The following is a 21,248-nucleotide window of genomic DNA, read 5'->3' on the forward strand; positions in this document are numbered from 1 at the left end:
AACACCTCTACGTTCCATAAGTCCTAACATGCACATTCCCGTTGTTAATTTAATGATTCTTGTAATGCATTTCCTTTTTTTTTTGCTGTTGGCTTTACGTCGCACCGACACAGATAGGTCTTATGGCGACGATGGGACAGGAAAGGGCTAGGACTGGGAAGGAAGCGGCCGTGGCTTTAATTAAGGTACAGCCCCAGCATTTGCCTGGTGTGAAAATGGGAAACCACGTAAAACCATCTTCAGGGCTGCCGACAGTGGGATACGAACCCACTATCTCCCGAATACTGGATACTGGCCGCACTTAAGCGACTGCAGCTATCGAGCTCGGTGAATGCATCTCCTGGAACCTGCTTCTGCCTTAAAATACCTATACGTACCCGTGCATTTTTCGGTAAAATTCATATGACTGCCAATTGTGCTTGCCATCATGTAACCCTTAACTGACTTCTTCGTTATATTCAAATTCCTGGTAACTTCCTTCAATCTCTCCTTACTTCCACGAGCTTTCCTAATTTTATTTCTTTCAAACCTGCTCCTCCTTCTTAATCTATTTCTGTTCAGTATTATTCTGGGCCTTTACCATTTTCTACCACGTTTAAGAGTAAAAACCTATTTTCACACTCCTCAACAAGTGCTTTACTCGTGTATACCAATCCTACAGGATGTTCACATTTTTATTTATCATTTTCCACCAACCATTATAACCTTTCATAAACTCTCTCATCCCTCTCTCACCAACCACACGGTACTTCCTAATAGTCCTACTTTTACAACCTTCCTTTTCAACTACGACACAAATTGCTTCGTGATCACTTATACAATTTATCCCTTCAGTTTCTCCATAGAGTTCATCTGATTTTATCAGTACCACGTCTAGAATATTTTTCCGTCTAGTTGGTTCCATCTCTTTCTGATTGAGCTGTCCTTCCCAGATTAACTAATTTACCACTTGCTCATCATGCTTTCTGTCATTCGCATTATCTTTCCAGTTGACATTTGGTAAATTAAGATCACCCTCTCCTTTCACGTTCATTTATTTTATCTGAAGTCACTGATAATCGAACGAGAAACACTCGAGTAGAGATCCAAGTTGCCAGACCACTAAAGCAGCGTCCTCGCACTGTCCCTCTTCCAAACGCAAATAAGATTATACAGTATGAACGTAGTAAAGAGCGTGTGAATGTGTACGTATTCCACCAATCATAATTACTTTTTATAAACTCTCTCGTCCGTTTCGTATCAACCATACAGTAGTGCCCAGTAGTACACTTTTTTTTTTCTAAACACATCATTATTATGTAATTTATTTCATCTTTCACACGATTCGGTGTCTTTCGTTCCAGTTCCTGGTCAAGTATTTCATCTATCAACGTTATTAACTTTGTGTTTTACTCTTACTTAGCGATTGAAATTATATTACACGAGGCAGTTAATCAAGTGTTGGTCAACTGAAATCCCTTATTAACTGAGCAATAGGAAAGGAATTTTTAGTTATCTTTACGTCGTATCCACACAGATAGGTCTTATGGCGACAATGAGATAGGAAGGGGCTACGAGTGAAAAGGAAGTGACCGTGATCGTAATTAAGGTACAGCCAAAGCATTTGTCTGGTGTGAACATGGAAAAACACGCAAAGCCATTTTAGGGCTGCTGACATTGGGGTTCGAACCCACTATCTCCCGAATGCAAGCTGATAGCTACGTGACCCAATTCATGTGGCTACTTGCTCAATAGGTGGTGACTTCTATACAAACTTAATAACTCTGCGATGCAGTGAGGACGTTATCTTCTACTACGGAAGTAGCATGGAAAGAGGCATGTATGCTGAAATTTAATTCAAGAAATCCCATACCGAACTAGTGCAAAAGCATAAAGATAGTTTTTTTCATACTGCATGTTGTTAGTTCAAGGGGCCACAGTACTTTTCTCCGCTGAGAAAATGTTGTGGTAATAACGTGGCATCTCTTCCAACGACTTGATAGTGCCCCTTAGTTTTAACTTCAGATATTCACAGCCAGTGAAATGAGTCATTATCATGTTTCAATAAAATTAAAAATCAATGAACTTTGAGAAGATCTACACGAAGAGGATATTTAACAGCCTGTCATTGAAAATCTTCTCGTTAATCATATCTCGTGCAACATGGCAGTACAATAATTCTATGCCACACAGGAAGGAAAGAGCTTGTATGATGGCAAGCTGTGTGAAATATGTTAATTACCAATGGGACTATCAGATGTGTTGCTGAATTCTTTCAGCATAAAGATCACATTTTGTCGACAGCATTCTTCATTATGGTGAACAACGTGATGACTGGTTCTTAACTGCGGAAGCAACACGCCTATAAACATACATACAGTACAACTAAGGTTATGTTACAAGGAGATTCCCACCTTCCAATACTTGTCAGTTTCTTATAGCTACATTATTATTTGCAGAACATAATTCTGCTTAATTTCTGAGTATAATACTAAATAGAACATGTTTCGTTCTAATTATGGAACACCTTCAGGTAAAAGATTTAACAAAAATTGACAAGACAAAATAAAACACTTGTGATGATTATGATAATGATGATAAGATAAAATGTTCGTTCATGTTGGGTTAAAAATTCCAAAAAATCATTGTCCAAGTTAACGAATAAAATCGACGTAAGGGGTCTTCTTTTAAGGCTGCAGAATTTTATGCTTGTTGAATGTTGAAGGTAAAATTAAGAATATAAATGATTTTCTTTAAATATGATTTTCGGGGGAACTTTTTGAAAACAACCGTAGTTGACGTTGAATTTAAAGTTTGACTGTTGAAATAAGTCTCATAGTAGGACGTGATATATGTTTTCGTCCTTCCTTACGCCATGTCGTCAGCTTACGTCGAAATCACTGGGCGAATTGGCCGTGCGGTTTGGGCCGCGCAGCTGTGAGCTTGCATCCACGAGATAGTGGGTTCGAACCCCAGTGTCGGCAGCCCTGAAGATGGTTTTCCGTGGTTTCCCATTCTGGGGCTGTACTTTAATTAAGGCCACGGCTACTTCCTTCCCACTCCTAGCCCTTTCCTATCTCATCGTCACCATAAGACCTATCTGTGTCGGTGCGACGTAAAACAAACTGTAGACAAAAAAAAAAAAAAAAAAAAAAAAAAAAAAACGTGAATTCAGTGTCAGCTCCATGTGGACAGTTGTAACTTACATGAGAAGTTACGATACAGGACGAGTGTTCAAAATCTGTGTCAAGATTTCGCTGGATACTCTAAAAGCCACCAAATTAGCCTTTCACGGTAGTATTTCGTGCGGTGTGAAAGTAATCAAACTTCCGTTCACAGAATAATGACAGAAGAGAAACTACATATCCTCGAACTAGAAGCATAACGAAACTATATTCTTATTATTATTCTTCATTTTCTGCCTTTTTACATATTTATTTGGGTTTGAACTTGACGTGTAGTTGGCCAAGTTTTATTCCCGGATGCCTTTCCCAACGCTAATTCTATGTGGTGGGATGCAGTCACTACAGTATGATTATTAAGTTTATTTGTTAGCTTTTGGCCTGGTATAGAGTATACAGCTGGCCTCAACAGTAAAAGATCTTAAAAGCAAATTTCAGGCAATATCAATAAAATTCATATGGTACTTAACATTATATCAATGTCCGACTCGTTGGCTGAACGGTCAGCGTACTAGCCTTCGGTTCAGAGGTTCCAGGGTTCGATTCCCGGCTAGGTCAGGGATTTTAACCTTCATTGGTTAATTCAAACGGCTCGGGGGCTTGGTTTTTGTGCTGTCCCCAACATCCCTGCAACTCACAACACATAACACTATTCTCCACCACAATCACACACAGTTACCTACACATGTTGGATGCCGCCCACCCTTATCGGAGGGTCTGCCTTACAAGGGCTGCACTCGGCTAGAAATGGCCACAAGAAATTATTTACACTATATCAGTTATACCTACTAGTTGTCCTCCTTTGTTATCATCTTGTCTATTACACACGCTAGTTAACCGAGCGTGTTGGCTGTGCTGTTAAGGCTGCGCAGCTGTGAGCTTGCATTCGGGAGATAGTGTGTTCGAGCCCCACTCCTGGCCGCCCTGAAAATAGTTCTCAGTCGTGTTCCATTTTCACACCAGGCAAACGCTGGGGTTGTACCTTATATAAGGCCACGGCCGCTTCGTTCCCACTCCTAGCCCTTTCCTTTCCCAGCGTCGCCGTAAGACCTATCTGTGACGGCGCGACGTAAAACAACTTGCAAAAATAACTAGTTGTCTTCTTTGATAAAACTATGTCAATTGCACACAACAATTGTCTCCTTTGGGTAACACTTTGTCACTTACACACACTAGTAGTTTGTTAACCTAGCACAACCCATTCTAGTGTTTGGATATTCTTTCCCTCCAGTGTATCGACGAATTGGCCTTCGGCGTTGCAGATTTATAGGGATAGTTCTTTGACCACTTCAGTCACCGTGGGATGTGCATTTTATAGTCCTAGCACTCAAGAAGCCCGACAATTCTAATTCCCCACTCTCCGGGCACTTCAATCTTCTCATCCGCAATAGTTGCTATCTCAGAAGCCCTCGGATATGTTTGATTCCTACAACCTACATAACTGATTATTCTCTCCAATCCTTTGGGTGTTATATCAACGTTAACAGCTACAGTTTAACTTCACAGACTTAGTGTTCACATCCATAGGATCTGTCAGAAATTCATTAACCTACAAATACATGGTTTTCGTTTCACCCATATCAAGATCCCTTCCCACAGGGGAATCGTACACAATGAATATGTAGATAAACTCACCAACAGCAAATTTATTCTGGTTACTCGCTCACAATTATAACACATTAACTGGATTTCATGTCTCGGTTAAGACAAAGTGCACTAAGTGGCAGGAAGAGTGCAATAACTCCAGGCACCAAAGTGGACAAAATTATTCTGAAATACAGCTGTACGCTACGATTAAACTCTGTTTTGTTCGAGTGGAATTCCTGCAGAAGGTATATTGCAATAATCATGAGGATTCGTTTTAACAATGGAGGCTTTCGTACTGATATGTCCGTATAAAAATTTTAACTCATCATTCTGTTCATAAGAAGTGAGTGGGTCAAGAATGCCTTTACGACGACGAAGAGGTCACTATCAACAGCTCACTGCGGTTGAACGTGGCCGTATAATAGGGCTACATGAAGGTGGATTTTCCTTCCGCGCTATTGCGGAACGACTTGGCAGGAATGTCTCCATTGTGCATGCGTGCTGGCAGCAGTGGTGAGGAAAAGGTACATGCAAGCACAGAAATGGTGTCCCGACGTAAAGAATCAACACTGCCCCACCACAGTACTGAAAAGTGGTGAGGGAGTGAAGGGGTAGTGTCGAAGGCCACTCCAGTACCGAAAAATAGGGGAGGGAGTGAACGGGTAGTGCTGAAGGCACAGTGTGTGTAATGCTATACATCCACCACTGTGCCCATTTCAATCACAACCGTCTTGTAGCGGGCTGTCTACCTGCAGCAATGCGTTAAGCGTGGAGATGGGGGTAGGCCCTATACCATGGTTTGTTTATACCGGGACATCATTTCTGTGCTCGCATGTACGTTTGCAACTGGGCTCCGGGCGTCCTTGTGGCACCACCGAGGGGGAGGACCGCCGTATTCGGCGTATGGCTGTGGCGCAGCGGACTGCGACTGCAGCAGAAATTCAAGCGGCACTTGGCACCACAGTGACGCAACGAACTGTTCGAAATCGGTTACTTGAAGGACAGCTCCGAGCCAGACGCCCTGCGGTGTGCATTCCACTTACCCCAAACAACCGCCGTCTGTGACTTCAGTAGTGTCAAGCGAGAGCACATTGGAGGATGGAGTGGAGGTCATTTGTGGGGTTTACGACGAAAGACGGTTCTGCCTTGGTGCCAGTGATGGCCAAGTGTTGGTTAGAAGGAGGTGAGGTCAGCGCCTGCAATCCACCTGTCAGCGACGTAGAGAGACTGGACCTACAACGGGAGTGCTGGTCTGAGAAGCAATTTTCTATTTCAGCAGGAGCACTCTCGTGGTTATCCCACGCTGACTACAGATTGTCCGTCTGGTGATTCGACCTGTGTTGCTGCCATTCATGAACAACATTCCCGGGGGTGTAGGGTAAATCTACCTTATTTCGTGACATACTTTATTTCGTGATACGCGACATATTGTTGATCCTGAAGTAAGGTAGGCGTTTTACACTTAGTTCCAACAGTCCTCAGTACATAGCAGGAGTGCTTTTACACGGGGAAACTATTTTGAGCTGGAATTTCAGCTGGGTGAAGGACAGGCAGTTGATTGTATGTTGTGTGGATGGAAACACGCTACTTGTTGGTCTGTACCTGTAGTAAAACGTTATTAAGGTTAGTTGGTCAAGTAATTATTCAGACAAGTATATGCACTTATATTCTCTAAGGAACACACTTATAATATCAGTAGCCAGAGTTGGATTTAAGTGCGTTATTAATGATATAATTTCTTAAGAAAATGACTACGACTCTTACGTTTTGTGTCCATTTCAGACATAATGGCTCCAACGTTGAGCAAATGTGTGAAGAAGGAAAACAGCAACAAGCTCAAAAAATGGGTCTTGTGACCTAAGAAGACAAACCTATTCATCAGTTGACCTTCGGGAAGCGCTTCAGAAAATTTTGGAGGAAAAGTGGTCTATACACAAGGCTGTTAAACATTTCACCGTTCCGTGGAGTACTCTAAAAGAAAATATGACTATTGGAAAAATGGGTAGACCGTTTGCCCTTACGAGTGAACTGGAGATTAAGTTCGTTAATTTCATAGTAAAAATGCAGGAAATAGGGATCGGTCTGAACGTTTACCGAATAAGACATGTTGCGTATGCTATGGCCAAAAAACAGTACGCAAATAATGACAAAGTTCCCATTCAGTGAAGTGAAAAATTGTGCAAGCTGGAAATGCTGCAGGTGAATTCGGTCCACTTCTAATCATTTTTAAAGGAGTGAGAATGTCAGATTCATTGACGAATGGTGCCTTCCTAACGCCTCAGTAGTCCTGTCACAGAGTGAATGGATTAACAGTGAACTTTTCTTAAAGTGGTTCATCTGATGCTATTGTATTTATGTGTAGTATTTGTGAATATATCAGTGACAACGATACCGATACTAAAAATGAGTGAAAAGTGCGTGAAGTGAACTGTAACAATGCTCAGAAAAGTTATCACGGAGTTAAGAACATTATCACGAAGTTAGGTATACTGTGTCACGGCATTAGGTATGCTATCACGAAATTAAATAGCACGCCCACTTCGCTTATTACATGTTATAACTCAAAATGTTTTGCATTTTTTGAACGTTCTTTATCATGTGTTTGTAGAATAATGTATAGGTACTCAGCATGTAAAATATAAAATTCCTAGATCGAGTATTTGTCCTGATATATTACTTACAATCCTTAATATCGCGAAGTTACGTAGGTTTACCCTATTCAAACAGAATAATGCAAGCCCCCATGCCGCAATTGTAACCCAACGTGCTCCACAGAGTGTCGACATGTTGTCTTGGCTGCTTGATCTCTCGATCTGTCCCCAGTCGAACACGTATGGGACATCATTGGACGACAACTGTCATCCACAACCGGCGTTAACCGTCCCTCTATTGACCGATCAAGTGCAACAGTTATATGGAACTCCATTCCACAAGCTGATATCCGACACCAGTACGACACAATGCATGCACGTTTGCATGCCTGCATTCATCAGTCAGGCGATTATATGGGTATAAATGGACCAGCATGGCACATTTGCGATAGCTCTTCCTGCGCGGATATTAACCTGTAGTCTTGTACGAGTACCTTTAATCGATGACCGACTCGTTGGCCGAAAGGTCAGCGTAATGGCCTTCGGTTCAGAGGGTCCCTGGTTCCATTCCAGGCCGGGTCAGGGATTTTAACATTCATTGGTTAATTCCAATGACTCGGGGGATCGGTGTTTTTGCCGTACCCAACATCCCTGCAAATCACACACCCCATATAATACTATCCTCCACCACAATAATATGCAGTTACCCACATATGGCAGATACCGCCCACCCTCATCGGAGGGTCTGCCTTACAAGGGCTGCATCCAGCTAGAAATTGCCACACGAAATTAATACCTTTAATCAATTAAATATGTTACCACGACAAACATATTGCCAAACTTTCCTTGTTCTACATTCCTAATTTCATGGTGTTTGGATAGCCGCCAGTGTATATATTCATGGAAGAACGTTTGTTCTGAGTAAATTTGAGAAAGATTATTATCAAGTTTTGTACAGGGATTTTGTTTGCAAACAAATGAAAAGGCAAATCGTATATGACTGGAGTATTAACAGGTGGCCGTGGCAGAAATGCTCTGACAAAACGGAAGGATATTTGGAAATGAAATCTTTTTTTTCTGCTAGTTGCTTTACGTCGCACCGACACAGATACGTTTTATGGCGACGATGGGACAGGAAAGGGCTAGGAGTGGGAAGGAAGTGGCCGTGACCTTTATGAAGGCACAGCCCCAGCATTTGCCTGGTGTGAAAATGGGAAACCACGGAAAACCATTTTCAGGGCTACCGACAGTAGGGTTCGAACCTGCTATCTCCCGAATACTGGATACTGACCGCACTAAAGCGACTGCAGCTATCGAGCTCGGTATCTTATTTTTTGATTGAGGATGGTGTCCGACTCGTCGACTGAATTGTCAGCGTACTGGCCTTCGGTTCATAGGATCCCAGGGTCGATTCACGGCCGGGTCGGGGATTTTAACCTTCATTGGTTAATTCCAGTGGCTCGGGGGCTGGATTTTTGTGCTGTCCCCAACATCCCTGCAACTCACACACTAGACATAACTGTAACCTCCACCACAATAACACGCAGTTACCTACACATGGCAGATGCCGCCCACCCTCATCGGAGGTACAAGGGCGGCACTCGCCTAAAAATAGCCACACGAAACTAAAAAATATTATTGCGGACGGTCCATGTATTCAGCAATCTGTGGGAGTTTATGTAGGGAAAAGGTCATATTAGAACCCGTGGAGGTGAATAGTTCTGTCTGACTGATCTTAACAACATATATATGCAATGGCATTTCGCACGACTCTAGAAGGAGATCATTCGTTGGTGTAGAGTTCATTGCCCCAATACAGATTCGATCGTACCAATAATGGATGAAATATAACTTTGTAGTTATTTCAACTTACCACTATGATAAAATATGCAACCATGTTCTAATCCGATCCCATGTGGTATCACTAGAGTATTAACATACCGGTAACAAAGGAATATGTACGTCACCAAGTTTTGCTTGTTTTCGTAAATGATTTGTGGATTTCTCTATCGTTTTGATGAGATGAATTACACTGACTGACAGAGCAAATGCAACACCAAGAAGGAGTGGCCAGAACTTTATGCCAATTGCAGGGTAGACTGACGTCACTGAGGTATGCTCATGATGTGAAATGCGCCGCTGTGCTGCGCACGTAGCGAACGATAAATGGGACACGGCGTTGGCGAATGGCCCACTTCGTACCGTGATTTCTCAGCCGACAGTCATTGTAGAACGTGTTGTCGTGTGCCACAGGACACGTGTATAGCTAAGAATGCCAGGCCGCCGTCAACGGAGGCATTTCCAGCAGACAGACGACTTTACGAGGGGTATGGTGATCGGGCTGAGAAGGGCAGGTTGGTCGCTTCGTCAAATCGCAGCCGATACCCATAGGGATGTGTCCACGGTGCAGCGCCTGTGGCGAAGATGATTGGCGCAGGGACATGTGGCACGTACGAGGGGTCCAGGCGCAGCCCGAGTGACGTCAGCACGCGAGGATCAGCGCATCCGCCGCCAAGCGGTGGCAGCCCCGCACGCCACGTCAACCGCCATTCTTCAGCATGTGCAAGACACCCTGGCTGTTCCAATATCGACCAGAACAATTTCCCGTCTATTGGTTGAAGGAGGCCTGCACTCCCGGCGTCCGCTCAGAAGACTACCATTGACTCCACAGCATAGACGTGCACGCCTGGCATGGTGCCGGGCTAGAGCGACTTGGATGAGGGAATGGCGGAACGTCGTGTTCTCCGATGAGTCACGCTTCTGTTCTGTCAGTGATAGTCACCGCAGACGAGTGTGGCGTCGGCGTGGAGAAAGGTCAAATCCGGCAGTAACTGTGGAGCGCCCTACCGCTAGACAACGCGGCATCATGGTTTGGGGCGCTATTGCGTATGATTCCACGTCACCTCTAGTGCGTATTCAAGGCACGTTAAATGCCCACCGCTACGTGCAGCATGTGCTGCGGCCGGTGGCACTCCCGTACCTTCAGGGGCTGCCCAATGCTCTGTTTCAGCAGGATAATGCCCGCCCACACACTGCTCGCATCTCCCAACAGGCTCTACGATGTGTACAGATGCTTCCGTGGCCAGCGTACTCTCCGGATCTCTCACCAATCGAACACGTGTGGGATCTCATTGGACGCCGTTTGCAAACTCTGCCCCTGCCTCGTACGGACGACCAACTGTGGCAAATGGTTGACAGAGAATGGAGAACCATCTCTCAGGACACCATCCGCACTCTTATTGACTCTGTACCTCGACGTGTTTCTGCGTGGATCGCCGCTCGCGGTGGTCCTACATCCTACTGAGTCGATGCCGTGCGCATTGTGTAACCTGCATATCGGTTTGAAATAAACATCAATTATTCGTCCGTGCCGTCTCTGTTTTTTCCCCAACTTTCATCCCTTTCGAACCACTCCTTCTTGGTGTTGCATTTGCTCTGTCAGTCAGTGTATATGGACTACCCGCGTTAAACGTGTATCGTAAACGAGGCCCGGGGATTTTGCAGATTTTGTCACTAGGAAGCTATATGGTCCTAAAGTGAAACGTTTGCTTATAAATATAACAGCAAAAGACTTGCTTGCAGAAATTTCAAGTTTGTTTTGTTGCAACCAATGTTCAAACCTCGGTATTGCGTGATGGAGGTGATGTTTGTGTGAGTCCATTGTTTGTACCGCAGTGAACGTAACGCATTATATATTGCTCGTTGATAGAGTGATCATATTTTTAAAATCTCTTGAATATAAAGTATACAATAAAGGGCTGAGGAAGACCTGGCATACATTGTCGTGGTTTTGTCATAGTAGACTGGTGTGGAAAATACAACCATTTTATATGTAACAGACTGCAGATGCTTGCTACGAAAGTGACTGGGAGGCCCAGTAAGATAAGTTTCTTTCCTAGGAATTGAATCTGAAGTTTGTCATATGCAGAAGACATACCCAATGAAAGAGCTGTGGAGTACTGATTTATTAAGAATGCAGAAGATATCGCAGAATTGAGGGTAACATGGTTGTCGTGTGTTGCATGATTTTTTCGAAAACTATTTCGTGAATTTTGGGAAGAACTGGTATGCTTCTAACCACCATTCAAGGTGGTGTTTTCCATACAGCCGGGGGTCTTGGTTTTAGAGGACGAGAGTACAGTCATTTTGTAAGAGAGGTGGAGCCCTAATCCTTTCCTAGTTTTAAGATAGTTACACTCGTGATCATAAAAACCATAACAGCTTGAAAGATTAAAGATAGGACGTTCATATTCACAGGACATGTGCAGTAGTAGGTTTTGGAGAAGTGATTAGCATTTGAACCATGTCGGCCCTCAGGTTCAAGGTCCACATCGATATCCCGGCGCACCACCATCGACTGGTCAAATGGTGATGTAGCTATAAACAAAAGGTAATGGATCAGTGTGACTTGATCGGACGTGCAGGATGCCTCGCGGACGTGTGCGAGAACTGTACAGTAAAATGAGTGAGCTTGAAAGAGGGCGCATTATTGGCATCAGAGAACGTGATGCATCCATCCGGGAAACTGCTGCTTTTGTGGGACGAAGTGTGTCGGCCGTGCAAAGGGTGTGTACAGAATGGTTCACAGAAGTCCGTACAACACGACGAGATGGGTCTGGTCGCAGTACCCAGACCACCCCCCGCGAAGATCGACACCTCATCCGAATGGCACTGCAGGACAGATCTGCGTGCTCCTCGGCTCTGGCGCAACAGTGGAACAGTGTAACACATCGTAAAGTATCAGGAGTGACAGTCCGTCGCCGTTTATTAAAGTCTCGGTTACCGGCGCGTCGTTCGCTTCTCCGCCTACCTTTGACCAATGTGCACAAATATGCTAGACTGCAATGGTGTATGGAACGACCTCACTGGGGACAGGAATGGCAGCAGATAATGTTTCACGACGAATCCAGGTTCTGTTTGTTTGAAAATGATGGCCGCATTTTCGTTCGCCGCAGACAGGGTGAGAGGCATCACATTGATTGTATTCGCATAAGACATATAGCGCCAACTCACGGTCTTACGGTGTGGGGTGTTATTTGGTACAACCACAAATCACAGTCGGTGCGTGTCCAGGACACTCTGACCAGTTTGATCTACGTGAGTGACGTCCGGCGACCCGTAGCCATTCCCTTTCTGCACGATACCCCAGATGCCATATTTCAGCAGGATATTGTGCTAAACTTAAAATGAATACAAGATTTATTGCTCCACCTTCTCAATATTTAAAATCGTTTAACGTTTATTAAAACATTACAATATGATAGTGTCAGGTACTAGTTTCGGTCCATTTTTAGACCATCATCAGCCTAGCCGAAATTACAAGCAAAAGACATAAACAAAGTTAATATGGATGAACAAGAGATGGATGGTAGTCGAATGACATACAAGTAAAAACCTTATACATAAGTTACAATAAATATAACCAAAATATGTTAAAATTAACAGATGAATAAAATAATTGTGATGTCGCTTAAAATTTCTTGATGCCAAAGTCTTAGATTGACTGTTGAACTCGTGTTGTACATTTAAATTCAAGTGAAGTCTTAATTTTCTGGAAAGTTCTGAAAGCAAGTTCCACGATGGCGCAGAGGGAATTGTCCAATATGACCAATATAGACTTGACGAATTGAGAAAGCTGGACTTGTTCTATGTAGCATAAACAAATGCTGTATTTAAAGGAAGTCTCAATTCAGTCGGAACCCAAAGAACCTAAAGAACAAAATTAGAATTAACTCGAAAAATCTGATAGAGAAGGTACTAAGGGTGTGTGTGTGTGTGTGTGTGTGTGTGTGTGTGTGTGTGTGTGTGTGTGTGTGTGTGTGTGTGTGTGTGTGTGTGTGTGTGTGTGTGTGTGTGTGTGTGTGTGTGTGTGTGTGTGTGTGTGTGTGTGTGTGTGTGTGTGTGTGTGTGTGTGTGTGTGTGTGTGTGTGTGTGTGGACATTGTGCAACCACATGTTGCTGCAGGAACACGTGCCTTCTTGTTGTAACAGGATGTCAGACTGTTGCCCTGGCCCACCCGATCACCGGGCTTGTCGCCAACTGAAAATGTTTGGGATATGGTAAAACGACGGGTGCGCCGCTGTGACCAAATGCCAACCACCAAAGATGAAGTATGAAACCAGGTGAATGCAGCAGGGATGGCTATACTCCAGGACGCCATTCGCGCCTTATACGCGTCGATGCGATCACACATGGAACAAGTTATCAGTCCCCATTTAGGACACAGTGGCTTCTAGGCAACACGACACATGCTGAACCTAGGTGACTGAAATGCTATTCGTTTCTGCAGAACATACTAATGAACATGTCCTGTGAGTATGAACTTCCTATCTCTAGTCTTTCAAGGTGTACTGTTTGTTATGAATATGAGTGTACTATTTGAGTGATCCGAGATGATAGGTTGACTCGTCGAGTTCACAATTCATTGATGATCCAGAATAGTACTGCTAAGGGGAGGTGTCGTAACATAACTAGATTATTTATATGGTACAAACCTGGGGATGTGTGGGTAGAAGTTTTAACAGCAAGTTATAGTTCTTGAAGTCTAAGCGGAGTACCTAATGAATGGTCAATTCCACTGTCGACAGCCCTAAGGATATTTTTCCTTTGTTTTCTATTTTTAGACCAGACAAATGCTGGGGGCTGTGCCTTAATTAAGGTCAAGGCCGCTTCCTTCCCACTCCTAGTCCTTTCCTCTCCCTTCGTCGCCATACCACGTATCTGCATCGGTGTGACGTGAAGCAACTTGTAAAAAAAGAAGTACTAGAATCTGAGTGAGGGTAGGTATATATAAACTAGCCTACGGAAGATTTATGGTTCAAGTACAGTTCTTCTGGATCCGTCCTTATTCACCAGGGCATAAACACTTTACAAAATTAACCAAGTCCGACTGAAGTCGTCGCCCGGGGCCCTGTGAACCGAACGCCATTCAGCCAACGACCCGGGCGATTATGAGTAATAGTACGAAAATTAATCATTTCTTTGTGAAATGAACTATAATCTCTTCCAATTAGTTTCATCAAATAAAATACATAATTACCTTTGAAAACATATTTTTAAACTATATATCACTATTAACATGCGCACTCTTGGAATACAATACTAAATATTATACTTGTTCTGAACGTAAGTACAGCTGTAATTATAGAAAAAGGTAGTAATTTCCTACTTCCTATACTACACTTTCATTAGGTTCCTTTTCAACGAAAGCTACCGTCCCAATAGAAGTCAAGAGCGTTACGTTGCCAGTTACTATCAATGGAATTTGATGCTTATTTCTAATCTATATAGAAAATCAGGATGATTTTAGGGTAACTTAAATTAAGAGTAAAATTTAGTGACCATTAGTAAATATTATTATTAAACCATTATCATCTATATGTAGGCCTACATTCCCACGACTATTTCGCTACGCACACGACGTTCTTCAGTGACATTGGGCTTCAACGTGTCGTCTTTTGTTACCTCTTGAAGTCCAGGCCTGATACGAACAAATGCCTAGTATTACGTCCCTGAAGTCTGAATTCCATTGTTCAGTTACTCTTGTTTTAGCTTCAAATGACTATGACCTTCTTGTGTTACACAACCCTCACTCTTGCCTAGCTCTGGATCAATAGTAAGAGTAATGAACAAATTGTGGCCATATAGTTCGAGTAATTAACCAATTATTCCTATGACGTGGAGCCTCCGTGGCTCAGGCGGCAGCGCGCCGGCCTCTCACCGCTGGGTTCCGTGGTTCTAATCCCGGTCCCTCCATGTGAGATTTGTGCTGGACAAAGCGGAGGCGAGACAGGTTTTTCTCCGGGTACTCGGGTTTTCCCTGTCATCTTTCATTCCAGCAACACTCTCCAATATCATTTCATTTCATTAATCATTCATTAGTCGTTGCCCCAGAGGAGTGCGAAAGGCCTCGGCAGCCAGGACAATTCCCATCCTCGCCGCTAGTAGGAGGCTTCATTCATTCCATTCTTGACCCGGTCAAATGACTGGAAACAGGCTATGGATTTTCATATTCCTATGACGTATTAAGTCTTGCACGTCACCATCTCTAGAATCAATTAAGAAAATGAAGAAAAGGACTTCATAAGAGACAGACACTCTGTATATTGCGAAAATTGTAGCAAACGACATGGTTAATCGCAATGCCATAGTAGAATATCGTGTGCGATATAGCCTATGCAGGGTTTCCCACGATGAATGGTAAATATTTAGGGATATGACAGGAACGATCATCTGAAGCAAAATATTAATATGGACATATGCCTTATTCCGAATGATTTCCGAGTTAGAACTCATTTCCATGTACATATCTTTTTGAGCTAGTGGCGCGCATGTATGTGTCTTACTCACCCAACCTCTTTGACGATTTGAAATGCGTACATATTTTCCGAAACCACTCAGCATCCCCACAACAAAAAATGTTCAAAGCTAGGTCACTGGGTGTAAGGTTCACCTCAACTGTTTTTTTTCAATAAAAAATGTCCGATAGAAATGGAATATCTCCAACAAAAGGCTGCCTTGAATAATGCCACGTTCAGCCATAGGTTCGCCATACTCGTGTTCATGGGACATTGATATATGCAGAAAGTCACCGTGTGCTGTAGTAGCACTACGCTGCACCATTTCAACAACGTGTTGCTGTTCCTACGCAAGTTGATGAACTACAGGCTCAGAAGAACAATGGGAACTTGGAAGAATACCTATTTGGATGATTGCCTGTTTCGCGCAATGTGCTGAAAACTCTGCCAAGCACTGTACGATCAGGATTTCGACGTTTCGGGAAGCACGGACGGTATTCCTCGACGGCAGCTGTACTAAGGCAAACATAAAAAGTTCCCGAGCTAAATGTATTGGCAGTACACAGTTAAAATCCCCGTCCCTGTCAGGAATCGAACCCAGGGCGCTTTGAACAGAAGGGCAGTAGGCTGGCCAGTTAGCCTAGGAGCCGACCTTTGTAATTTTTATCTTGCATATTAATTGACATATTTCTTGTTTGGTTTACTCTCTTGTAATATCATCACATAAACTGCGAAGCAATGGAACTAGATGAAACCACTCAGCACCTCCACAACAAAAAATGTTCAAAGCTAGGTCACTGGGTGTAAGGTTCACCTCAACTGCTTTTTCAATCAAAATTATCTGAGAGTAATGGAATATCTCCAACAAAAGGCTGTCTTGAATAATGCCACGTTCAGCCATAGCTGGCAAATAGCTAGGAATTATGAGCTGCAGTGTTCAGTTCTGCACGATAGTGCTACGCCACATGTCTTCCGTCTATTAAACCATCTTCTGTTTGAATTATAAAGAGCGGTCTTGGAATATCTCCCCTATAGGCACTCTCTGGTTTCCATTTAGGCCTGTGTTACTCCCTTTGAAATACCACAAGTGTTGATATTTAGCTCTTAATGACGAAGTGCGGACCTGGGTGACAAATTAGCTCCTCTCACAGCTCAGATGCCTTATCCAGCAAGGCATAGGCTACGTAATGCTGCTACAGCAGCGGCGTCCCTGTCTCTTTTTAAATATATATTTTCTCAAATTACATAGCAATTTAAAATATTACAATTAAACAAGAGATTAATAACAACCATCATTCATATATCTTATCACAAAAGGGTATTCACGGTTTGTTAATGTCCTATGGAACGCACTTTTGTATGCTAAAGGGGAATTCTTTCACAAGGAAACAAAATCACGAGAAATAAGGTAAAGAGAAGCACACACACACACACACACACAAATAAAACCAACAATGTTTATAAATCACAGCACATTTTACTCCTCTAACATTGCTTTTCGTTTCCGATCGGTTTTCTATGACTACCATCGTGGAGAGAAACAAAATAAAATACACAATAGCCACTGTAGCACTTCCTAAAATTGATGCAAATTCATGTCAAACACTGACTGAATTGAACACTGTTGCACTACGTTGAATGTTTCATTACGGATGAGTTTTGAAAAGTATGCAACTGTGTTTTCCTCTAAATTATGAGCACTAATGTTAAAGTGGATTGCTCCACCTGTGAGCCACAGAACAGCATTGACTTTCAGAGTTGACATTTGCTTGATTTCAAAATATTGTTTTTTTCTTGCTACCTTCATTGTCTATCCTACCGTTATTAATCCTACTGACTGCATTGAGTGTCCATCTCCATTTCGCCGCTGCATTGCCACACGATGGTGTTCCAGAGTGTCCAGTTGACCACCGGAATGGTGGGCATTATCCATATTCTGAAAGTGCGTTTTCAGATTTTCGGCTGTAGCACAATCTCATTTATGCAAGCATACATGGTCCTACACCAGTAAGTTGGAAGCGATATATTTTGAAAGTTCTTCCATACAGTCATCCAGTCCCTCTTTCGATGTTTCATCAGTATATATGGAGTAGGAAAAGGTATATAGCTTTGGATGTAGCCTATAAGCTGCGTGGGCATTTGTTGAATTGGTTGTTATTCTGTCGAGTATAGCTAATTCCTTCTTGGAGAAGGTTTTCCTTTTTATAATTAGATGATGCAAACGAGGTGCATAGAAGTTCATGTAGGCAGTATCAAATGAGTCGCGTTGAGCTATCTGCGCAAACCGAATATTTTTTGTCGACAAGGCAGCGTGTTTGTTTTCAGTAGCTAGAAGTTTCAGACCATCACGATTCTCTGGCATATTTAATTGACATCTTCGAATTTTGTAACGGTATCCCGACCATAAGAGAACCAAATTGCCATTTCCAAACGCTGGCATATCACGTGTGGCGCAGGAATGATTTGAGCAATATACCATAATTTAGATAGGGCATAGTTATAGGTGTACGACAGTTTTTTGTATGAAGTTCAGCCTTATTGATAAGTTTCCCTTCAGTTGATATTTTTTTACAAGTTGCTTTACGTCGCATCGATACAGATAGGTCTTATGGCGACGATGGGACAGGAAAGGGCTAGGAGTTGGAAGGAAGCGGCCGTGGCCTTATTTAAGGCACGGTCCCAGCATTTGCCTGGTGTGAAAATGGGAAACGATGGAAAACCATATTCAGGGTTGCCGACAGTGGGGCTCGAATCCACTATCTCCCGGATGCAAGCTCACGGCTGCGTGCTCCTAACCACACGGCCAACTCGTCCGGTCCCTTCAGTTGAAATCTCATAACATTCAAAAGTGTTGTCCAGTTATAACGTATAGTTCCTTTCATGTTAGGAAAGAAATGTACCTATTCCCAGAATTTTGCAGTTTCCGGTAATTGGCATTCCGAGCTCATGTTGATTTTCTGTGACCTGGTTCAGAGAATGGCATTATACATGATTTGGATAAGTTGATTCTTACACCTGAAACCTGGGAGAATGGATCCAATATTTGTTCGAATTCTACATAGTCTTCTTTGCCGGTGATTAATACTGTTACAACATCTGTATATGCACGGATCTTTACCTTTACGCCATTAATACTAAGACTTCTAAGATTTTTATCAAGATCATGAATTAAGGGTTCAATGTCCAAAACAAATAGAACCATAGACAAGGGACATCCTATTTGGATAGATGGATATCTTATTTGATAAAAATATCTTATTTGATAAATATCTTATTTGATAAAAAAAATTTATCAAAACTCTGGAAAATGCAGTTTTGTACAGTCTTTGAATACACTGAATCAGAGTGCTGGGAAATCTAAAGTTCTGCATAAATCTCCAAAGGTACTCATGTGCGACTCTGTCAAAGGCTTTATTGAAATCTATATTTAAGAGTGCAGCCCCTGTATTCGCTCTTTCTGAAAATTATAAGATACGATCTCTTATAACAGATACGTTGTGAATGATTTTTTTATCCGGCACTGCACATGTTTGTCCTGGGTCAATAATAATTGGAAGTATAATTTTAATCTTTTTTGCTAGTACTTTGGTAAGCATTTTCTGTGTTAAGGACAATGATTGGTCGATAGTCGGTGATACTAGTAGCAATAGTTTCCTTAGGGATCAAAATGAGTATGCCTTTCGTAAATTTAGGTGGTGCTTCATTTTGAAAAATGTAATTCAAAAATTGGGTTAGGCCATCTCCTACTACATTCCAGAAGTGTGTGTACCACTCGTAGGGAATGGAATCTACTCCGGGGGTATTGTTGACCGCCGTCGCTCGTAAGGGAAATTCGATTTCCTTTTTTGTTATAGGATATTGGAGATGCTGTATAGTATCATCGCCCAAGTAGCTTTCTACTGCCTGCAACTCCTCGTTCGGTGATGAGTATGATATTCCTTCGCCTGACCGCAGTGTCTTTCTCCTACCATAAGAAGTTGCTCACTTATCTTTAGTGTTCACCACTGCTACCTGTCCACTGATGGATGAATTGGCGATTCGTAGCATGTCGTATTTCGGCAATGTGATACAGCGATAGGCGTTCTTGTTCAACAAGAGTTCTCTTGACGTGCTGTTTCAGATTATCCAAAATTTTTCCTTTATGTCGCAGAGAATTTTCTTAATGCTGCTCGTATTGAATGACACATTTTCACCGGCCTGTTCACGATTATGGAGGTCCTGTGACACCATGTCATAAAATTCCAGCTTCTTATTTAGGTATTTGTCAATTGGCTTTACGTCGCACCGACACAGATAGGTTTTATGGCGACGATGGGATAGGAAAGGCCTAGGAATGGAAAGGAAGCGGCCGTGGCGTTAATTAAGGTACAGCCTGGTGTGAAAATGGGAAACATAGGAAAACCATACTCAGGGCTGCCGACATTGGGGTTCGAACCCACTATCTCCCGGATGCAAGCTCACAGCAGCGCGGCCCTAACCGCACGACCTACACGCCCGGATTTATCTAGGTTTTGAGTCATTTCAAAGGAGATTGCTTTTCTGCAGTCGACAGTATGAGAGGGTTAAATTTGCCAATCCACCATTTAGCTGTATTATCATACCGACTTTTATAATGGTGAAACTGGTTAAAACAATGGCGTATGGCTTTTAGTGCCAGGAGTGTCCGAGTACATGTTCGGCTCGCCAGGTGCAGGTCTATCGATTTGACTCCCTTAGGCGACCTGCGCGTCATGATGAGGATGAAATGATGATAAAGACGACACGTACACCCAGTCCCCGTGCCAGAGAAATTAACCAGTAATGGTTAAAATTCCCGACCATGCCGGTAATCCAAACGGGAACCCCTGTGACCAAAGGCCAGCACGCTAACCATTTAGCCATGGAGCCGGATGTGACACTGGTTATAAACAGTAACAAAGCACTGAGCGTATTCTTCAGTTTGACAACATCCATTGTTTATTTTCCAAGTCCCTCGACCAGTGAGATAGTGGCCATTATTACTACATATTATTGTAAATAAGAAGGCATGGTGGTCGCTGAGGGGCAGGAGGATAACTTTACAACTGTTTGTTGTGTTTAATTTGGTGTGAAGTGTATGCCCTATCGGTTCTCGACTTCGATGTTCCTATGCAGAAAGTTTATTGTACTTGATGAGCATAGGTATAGCGTGTTCCATATATCCAACAAAAGCATAGACTGTGTCAACGAATGATGTCCCGGACAGAAATAAAAAATCCCAACTTGATACTTTGGACTCCGTGTGCAGTTGAAGTCCCCAGCTAGGAGTATTGGAAGAGATGTAATAACGTGTGCTAAGATGTCGTGTGGGAAGAGGTGGTTTCTTTCATTTGTATTTTCAGAACCCGACGGATATTTCTTATCCTGATGACTTTAATGGTGGCAGATAATATTCTCCCAGAAGAATGCAATCAATCAATCAATCACTACTGATCTGCATTTAGGGCAGTCGCCCAGGTGGCAGATTCCCTATCTGTTGTTTTCCTAGCTTTTTCTTAAATAATCGCAAAGAAATTGGAAAATTATTGAACATTTAAGTTATTTCAATCCCTAACTCCCCTTCCTATAAATGAATATTTGCCCCAATTTTTTCC

The sequence above is a fragment of the Anabrus simplex genome, chromosome 2, assembly GCF_040414725.1.
Source record: "Anabrus simplex isolate iqAnaSimp1 chromosome 2, ASM4041472v1, whole genome shotgun sequence".
In the NCBI taxonomy this organism is placed as follows: domain Eukaryota; kingdom Metazoa; phylum Arthropoda; class Insecta; order Orthoptera; family Tettigoniidae; genus Anabrus; species Anabrus simplex.